Below are 9,153 nucleotides of genomic sequence, written 5' to 3' on the forward strand. Positions count from 1 at the left end.
GATATGACCCATGTGGCCCCCCTCAAATCTCTGATTGGTTACTGCCTGGTAGCCAGGGTAACCAGTCAGTGTAAACCAAGAGAGCTGAAAAACAGGAAGTAGGTTTCAGACTGACATGTTATACATCAAATCACTCCAGCCTTTATACATTACATTTTTGGCTAACTAACTATATTAGAAACATTTTTTATTTTGCACAGCCTATCTATTTACCCAGATTTTATTTTTACACTGAACAATTCCTTTAAGCCTCGTTACCTTATATGGTCGTAGAACTTCTCACTGACTACTGAAAAGCAAGTACATTATTCTATATATTATAAACAAGAGACATGAATACCCTGTAAAATATATCTTTATAAATGGTTCTCAGTGGCATTATTAGTTATAGTGGGGTTTTGTAATGTCATATAATCCACTGAAACCTGTGCATATTAACCAATAATAATCTCCTTTAGTAAAATATATGAATATGAGTACTCACCTCAGATCATAATCATGATGACCCGTATTAAAGCACTCAGAGGGGCAAATTTACTAACCTCTGGAAATTTGCCAGCGACGCCTTCTCTTACAGTGCAACACTTCGCCAGGCGTAGATTTGCCAGGACAACGCAAATTCACTAAAATCCAAAGTTGCCTCCAGGGCTCCGAACGCTGGCGAAGTTGCACTAGCGCTACTGCGGCAAGCAAAGCGAAGTTGCGCTAGCGTTGCCTATTTTGGATACGGCGGCAAGTTCAATGGACGTATATGTTGCAGCAAATACATTGCACTACCCGGGAAACCTTTATAAAATAGAGTTGGTATATTGCCCTACACATGAGCCCAGTGTATTGTTTATGTGCCATATGTTAGGAAATTCAGGGGGGAAGCCGGATACTCTAAAAAAAAAATTACGATCTTTTGCAGCCTATCACCATTATAAAAGGAAAAGACGCAATCTACTCTATTGCTTTGCTTGGTCTGAGGTGGCGAAGGCAAGTCTGGCACAAGAGGTAACGTTTAGTAAAATCCACATCTTGGAGAATTTGTGTAGTTACTTCCATTCGCCAGAGCGCAAATTCTCCTGGCGTTAGGGAGCAAAGTACTGCTAGAGTCAATCTCCTTCGCTAGCGAAGTTACGCCAGTGACCGTTAGTAAATCGGCAAAGTTCCTTCGCCGAAAGTAAATTTGAGAGTATGGCTTAATTGCCCAGTTAAGTTACCAGTAGCTTTTGACACGGGGTTCGGAGGGAAATTCCTAAATAAAACTCAAATCCTATTTACTGTATGACTAGCTTACCAATTGACAGTGATTGCACACAACTTATATTCTGTTCTAATGAATGTACATTTCAAGCACTAACTTCTGTGGTTGTGGAAAATTCCCAATTGTGAATGTATATTCTTGTTTAATGGGCACAGATCTTTATCACACATTTTTGGCATGAGCCTGAGCCGATCAAATTTATTTTCTTAATGGCTGAAAGAAAGTGATGAAAGGCATTCTTAGATCTTATGTGTCAAATATGAGTACTGTAAATATGAAAGCAGATCCCCATCATATGAGGTAATTGGGCATCGTATATGGTATAATGTACCATTGCACCAGAAATACCAAAAAACCCAGAAGACAGTTATTAAATACTCTCCAGTTTTAACTCAGATTTTAATTATATGACTATGGACCAAAATAAAGTATTTAAAAAAATACAAATAATATTGTGTTTTTTTCCCTAGAATGCAATCAAACTTTTAGGTATTTATTGGACTTTCTGGACATTTGCTCCTGTCAGGAGAGTATTCTTTAACAGTTATGTATCTGGGGCACAGGTAATGGCATTAACCCTTACAGTCTGGTGCAGGTCTTTGTATATAATACTGAAACTGTCATATACAGCAAGTTTCCTGTGCAAAGGAATGGGATGAGAATAGCATTTTGATACTGACAGCCTAACTTTTTGCCTCTTGTGAAAATCAAATACCCAATGCCATCAGCCTAAATCTTTTGGGGGAATGTAATAAAAATCGCTAATGGAAAAACTATTCGCAATGCGAAAAGTTATGCCTTTGTGCGAACAAATTTTGCTTTGTGCGAATTTAATATAGCATTTGCGAGCCCGGAAACTGTTTAGCGACCACTTCCGACAGTGAAAGACCGTTTGCGAATTTTATAGTTTGCGCCAATGTGCAGTCAATGTAATAAAACTTCTTACTGAAAAAGTCGTTATGTTTGCTCCAAAAGATTACGACACCTTCAAGCACTTCTTATGAGTGCGCAATTAAAATTCGCAATGCAATAACAGTTTAAGGAACAATATTACATTGCGAGATGTGGATTTTTAGTCTTATTGGTGCGAATTGTTTTGCTCTTTGCGACTTTTATTACATTCCCCTGTTTATGTTTTGTCTTATACATGTCTATTACATAACAGTTTTCTGTCTGGTGGTTCTATTACCCCTTAAAGGGGTTATGTGTCCTTCCAACACTTTTTTCAGTTCAATTGTTTTCAGATAGTTCACCAGAAATAATTACTTTCTATATTCTACTATAGATATATGGTGATAATTTTTCTAATATTGGAGTTTAAAGTTTAATTTTTCACCTTCATGTCTTTCTAAAGCAGCTCTGAGGAGGGGGTCACAGACTTTGTAAAATGTTCTAAATTGATAAGTTGATAATTGATAATTGATAAGTTGATACATGTCTTATCTTTGGCCCTGCTAAGCAGAATCCATGGGTTTCATTAAGGGCAGCTATTAGAATTGATACAAATAGTTGCTAATATTCCACAGATACTGCTGAGAAATGAATCAACTAATGTAGCAAATTATAACAGTTCAGAATCTGCACCTGGATTGCTGAGCTGCCAGACTGAAACACAAGAGACAGGAACATTAAAGGGCACCTGTTGGGCAAAAATATTTCCCTAACCAAAGGTAATAGAGCCCGCACTCCAGGGAGGGAAACAGTAGTTTTTGAAGAAAAAAAAATTGCCCCCCGCAAGTGCTAGAACACTCGCACTGGAAGGGAGCTCTTGGTGCGAGCAGCCATGTTGTACGCTCTGTACAAGAGCATAATGAGCTTCTGATGTCACGCGCATGCGCATAATAAGCAAGTTGCAGCATTCACTCATTATGCGCATGCATGGGCCCCAACACGGTTGTTCGAAACAGGAGCTTCCTCCCGGTGCAGGTGGCCTCGCAATTTGAAAAAAAAAAAAAACTACTGTTACCCCCAACTGGAGTGTGGGCTCTAGTAGTCCATACCTTTGGTTTCACCTGACAGGTGCCCTTTAAGCTTTAAACTTAATTTTGGAAAAATAGTAATACATGGAATACAATTGAAGAAAGTCTATATTGCTGGTGGACAATCTGAAAATAACTGAATGGAAAAAAGGGTTTGAAATGTGAACAACACCTATAACAGTAGTTTGGGTATCTTCTTTGATAGAAAATGCCTAAAGTTACAGTAATATAAGAGTGGTTATGTCAGAGCCTAGCAGCACTTGTATGTTGAAGTCTGGGTCAGGGAGGAAGCTGTATGCAGGAAAAGGCCAATTTGCAGTATCCAAAGGAGTTTGTAGAAATTTTCTGGGCAAAAAATCAGGGCAGGCATTGAGTAGCAAAGTTAGAGTCAAAGGGGCAAATTTACTAAAGGGCGAAGTGACTAACGCTGGCGAAAATTCGCCAGCGTGACGTCATTTCGGTACTTCACAGTTTTACTAACGGGCGCAGGTGTAACCTCACTAGTGAAAGAGACTGACGTTGTCACTCATTTGCACTCAATCGCCAGATGAAGTTGCACTCTGACGAAGGGACATAACTGTGCAAATTCACTAAGATGCGGATTTTACTGAACGTTACCTATTGCGCTGGCGTCTTTTCCTTTTTTCAGGGTGAGAGGCTGCAGCGTAAATTTTTTTGGGGTAACCAGCTTTCCTAACATATGCAATCTTGGATTTGGAGTGGATTGTTGCACAACAGAGCGCTCCTGACATTGGGGGTCATTTATCCACACTGGACAAATTTGCTCATGGGCAGTAACCCATGGTAACCAATCAAATTGCTGCATTCATTGTTTTACTTGCAGCTGGCTTTAAAAAGCTAATCACTGATAGGTTGCTATAGGTAACTGCACATGGGCAAATTTGCCCAGTGTTGATAAATGAGCTCCAGTGTGTTTTAGGCAAGTTTTTGAATGTAATGATTTTTAATTAGGGTCATTAATCTGAAGGTTATAATAGAATTCATATAAACCAAAACAGAGAATAGCATTATTAGTAGCCCAGAAATGATATCTTGAATTAATTTGTATTTAGAACTTGAACCAGCTGTCCATTTTGGCAAAACCAATTCTACAGAGATATAATCTTTGGCATCAACATCAATATGGTATGGCATGTGTTCTGTTTGTTTGCCCTTCGTAGCTAGGATCCAAGGACAGTGAAGATTATTTTGGTATTGGCTTCTAGATTTAAAGTAGTAGAGATGTTAACACACATGATGTCATGCTTTCTGTTTTGATAAGATTGTTGATGAATCATTTCAGCTATGAAAAGCCTTCGGTAGAGGAATAAATGTGTCTAAATTTAAACACAAACTGTCTATTGAAACATAAGTATTATGCTGTCTACATACATTAGTTCTTATAAATATTATGATAACCTGTAAAGGCCAATGGAAAAATAAAGAAGCATCATTAAAGAACTATGCAAGCTATACAATTATATTATGCTAAAAATAAAAAGGAAAAAGGTACTATATTTATAAATGTGTATTAGGAATATAAAGGGTCCAATGGAATTGTAACTAGTGGGGGGATTCAATGCGGGTGGTATAAAAAGACTTTAATGTGGTTCCCAGTAACTCCTAGTCACACCACTGCCTTAAGTAGCCATGTCTATCTATTGAAAACCCATTATCCAGAAACCTCTGAATTACAGGAAAGCCATTTGCCATTGGGTCAATTTTAAACAAATAATTATATTTTTTAAAAGTGATTTCCTTTTTCTCTGTAATTATAAAACTGTACCTAGTACAAGATGGTAACTAAGATGCATAAATCCACATTGATGACAAAACAATCCTGTTGGGTTTATTTAGGGGCATATTTATTAAGGGTCGAAGTGAATTCGAAGTGAATTTTCGAATTCAAAAACTTCGAATTGCGAAGTAATTTTTGGGTACTTCGACCATCGAATAGGCCAAATTCGACTTCGATTTGAAGCGAAAATGCTTTGACTATTCGACCATTCGAAAATCAAAGTACCATCTCTTTAAAAAACTTTGACACTTCGCCACCTTAAACCTGCCGAATTGCTATGTTAGCCTATGGGGACCTCTAAGAACCTATAGCCAGTATTTGGCTAAGTTTGGGAAGTCAAAGGATTTTTTTGTAAAACCGTACGATCTTAAAAATCCTTTGACTTCGAATGTCGTACTAGCCTATTCGATGGTCGAATTTTGGCGTTTTTTTCATTTCGAAATTCGACCCTTGATAAATCTGCCCCTAAATGTCTAAATGATTTTAGCAGACTTAAGGTAGGGTGATCTAGATTATTTAAAGATCCCTTATCCGGAAAACCCGTAGGTCCCAAGCATTTTGGATAACAGAGCCCGTACCTGTATGAAGGGTGAAGGAGATTTTTTGTTCATGCCAGTTATCTGTTTTACTTTTTCCATTATACCATCCATGCTGCAATAAGAAAAGTACCAACCAAAAGGAAGGGCAATTCTATGTAATTTGGAAATATATATGATACATTTTAGGTTTCTAGTAAGTATGATTTATGATTTATTTTCACATTTAACTACCAACATTTTTAGATTGTTGGTGACTTTGTTCCATAAAATATTGACCAAGAAATACAAATTCTTAGTGCTTTATCTTGGGTTGGTTATGCTTTATTTGTAACAGGCTACCTTTTGTTCCTCAGTCTCCCTTTATGTTCTTTAGTTGGATAGCATAGAAAAAGTGATTTCCAATTTTCCTCTCCGAAATTCAAGTTGTTTTCATTTCTACTAGGAAAAATGGCATAGGAATCCTACTGTTTTAATCAGAGGGCTATCTGTTCAGTATTTTGAAAGCCGAGGGCAGGCAAGCAGTGAAGAAAGGAAAAGGCTAATTTATGTGTTGGCTACAGTTTACTGGTTCCACTTCCACATTTGTTATTATGCAGACATGCTAACAATCCAACTGTAAACCACTTCACCAAATTAAATCGGAAATAATATCTTCCATATTTTAAGAACAGCTGTATCAAGACATCCCTCGGTGATTCTCATGCAATACCTTATTTTATATTAACACGTGAGTAATAAAAATACAAAACTATTTTTCTGTTGTTATTTGAGCACAGGTTGGAAACCCCCTTCCTTTTTAAACGGTTAAATCTGGTAGCCGTTTAGTGTCATTGGTGGGGGCATTTAGAAAGGTAGATTCAAGGACTTTTGACAGTAAGGTCCTTGACAGCCAGTGCTGTAGATTCTTTTGTGGTGTTTACGGGGTGGTGGTTAAGTTTAATATTTTACACTGTCCAAACACCATAATGAACACAACACGCGTCTGTCCTGATAAATTAAATGTACTTATTGACTAAGGGGAACCCTGAAGCTACTGCCACCCAGGGGTGCACACTTGTGCCTAAGAATAATGAATAACCATAATTTTTATGCAGAGTACAGAGAAAGACGTCATCCTGTTTTTTAATGCAATTGCCTCTGATATATGCTAAATTACACAAATGTTGTACAGTTGCCTTAAAACTATTAATGTAGATGCAGTTTGGTGCTGGAAGTGCTTTTCGACACCCTAACTGCTTCACCTAGCTTCTCTAACTGCTACAAACAGCTGGAAAATATTTTATTAAACCCCATAAGTATGAACAGGTATCCCCTTACCTATTTCCAAGAGCTCCTAAAAGACATTAAGAGAATCTGCCATTACAACATGCCCAGGCAGTACATTTCACTCTCTTCAACAAATCAACTAGTGAAAGGTGAAGTCTTAACAGGAATATATATATATATATATATATATATATATATATATATATATATATATATATATATATATATATATATATATATATATATATAGTCAAAATTAGTTTTTTTCTCTTGTGTCAATACCTCTTTGTATTCAGGAAAGTCCTTTCATAGCTTTAGCAGACAGACTGATTTAACAGAGATTTGCAATCTGCTATGCACAATACACCAAAAAACCTCCCTCAGTTATAAAAATACCCAACAAATTTCTGTTTACTGTATAGCTAGCATTCATGTTTTTGCCCCAAATACACAATCTTGCATTTTTTAACATTGAACTTTCTTTGCTAGTTAACTGCCCAATGTCTCAATTTATTAAAATCAGTCAGGAAATTTGAAACATCCTGCATGAAAGCTATTATTTTTGCTCAGTTTAAAAGAATCAGCAAACACAGTGACAGCACTTACAATATTTTGAACTATAAGGCAAGTTTTGCAGTTAAACAGCGACAGACCAAACAGACCCTTGGGTGTTCTATTAACAAGGCTCCAACTAGAAAACATTCCATTTATTACTATTCTTTGCAGTCTCACAGCCTGTTCTCCATCAAGCACAAATGGTATATTCAAGTCCAATATATGTTTATGATATAAGTAAAATCCTGTATTGGAGCAAATACTTTTGCAAAATTTAAATAAATCATGTATACTCATAGTCTAGCTTTTTGCTCATCTTTTTGTTCAAGACAAAACAAGACTAGTTTGGGAAGATCTACTTTGCATTAAACCATGCTGGCTGTTGTAGTTGCCTTCGTCTGACTATTAAGAGGCGCAGTTATACTTACGTTAACCAGGAAGTAACTTTGGCGTCTGTATTAATTACTCCGTGATTCGCTCGGTTCCTGACTTCGACTCGGTGCTGGATTCGGCTCAGTTCTTCTCCCTTGGCATCTGAGCATTGGTGCTACAGATCTTCTGGCTTGACCTGGCGTGTTCCTGATTTTGGCTACGCTCTTTCCTCAGCGGCTCGGTTTCCTGAATGTTGCTGCTTAGCAATGGCTCTGCCTTGTCCGTGTGTGACTATTTCAGCACCAATATGCATTTATTTTCTGCCTGAAAATTGTCATTCCTACAGCAAAGGATATCACTGTTGGATTCACTTTTAGACTGTTTATTAACCCCTGCAAGCTCAAACAAGCACTGTTTATGATTTATATTGCAAGGCTGTGATTAACTGTTTCAAGCCCTTCTCAGCTTAGTCAAGACGGTGCCATTAACCCTTGGCAGCTGTGCAACACTTGTTTTTGTTTCCCTGCAAGGCTACTTATTCCCGCTAAAGACTATGCTGTTAACCCTTGCTTGTTTATGTTGCCTGGCTTAGCTTATTACTACATTACTCCATTTTTGACTGCATGGTTATCTTCCTAAGTGGGGGACTTACATCATTGATTGGCTCCTAAATCCGGGACTGCATATTTACTCAAGTTTCCAATGGTCCATGATTACTTACCTCTGTGAGAATCCGTGTTCTTCTCAGCTGTAGGGATTAACCCCATCCATTCCCATAAGGAGGTTCACCTTGTGAAGGACCTGTAGGAAGAGTTCATCATTAAGACCACATATCTCTAGTCGGAATTATCTTCCCGTTACAGTTTACTTTCCTGGAAACTCAGGCCACTTTTCTGTCAGTATGTGGGTCATCTTCTCCTAGGATCCGTGAAGAATCTTTCTTTACCAGTACCTGAAGATCAGAGACTCTATTAATGCTCAGGTATATCTGTTTTTCTTGCTGCTTCAGTGGTATGGGACCTGTTATCCAGAATGTTTGGGACCTGCGGTTTTCCGGATAACGGATCTTTCCGTAATTTCGGTGTTCATGCCTTAATTCTACTAGTAATTCATTTAAACATTAAATAAACCCAATAGGCTGTTTTTTCTTCCAATAAGGATTAATTATATCTTAGTTGGGATCAAGTACAAACTACCGATTTATTATTACAGAGAAAAAGGAAATCATTTTTAAAAATTTGGATTATTTGAATAAAATGGAGTCTATGGGAGACAGCCATTCTGTAATTTGGAGCTTTCTGGATATCACGTTTCCGGATAAGGGATCCTACTGTACAAAAATCACCACATTTTCACATTAAATTCCTAACAGTGGCACATATTTATTGTGATTAG

General features: G+C 37.4%; 1 protein-coding gene across 1 annotated transcript in view; it reads right to left on the reverse strand.

Moving 5' to 3' along the window:
• The window catches only part of pdlim5.L (PDZ and LIM domain 5 L homeolog), a 159,980-nt gene extending 151,850 nt beyond the window's left edge, over window positions 1–8,130 (reverse strand). The window contains exon 1 of the mRNA XM_041579355.1: window positions 7,815–8,130. The gene's annotated coding sequence lies outside the window, so the exon portion shown is untranslated. The remainder of the gene's footprint in view (window positions 1–7,814) is intronic.
• Window positions 8,131–9,153: the final 1,023 nt, after the last annotated feature.

Source organism: Xenopus laevis, chromosome 1L (genome assembly GCF_017654675.1).
Source record: "Xenopus laevis strain J_2021 chromosome 1L, Xenopus_laevis_v10.1, whole genome shotgun sequence".
NCBI classification, from domain to species: Eukaryota; Metazoa; Chordata; class Amphibia; order Anura; family Pipidae; genus Xenopus; species Xenopus laevis.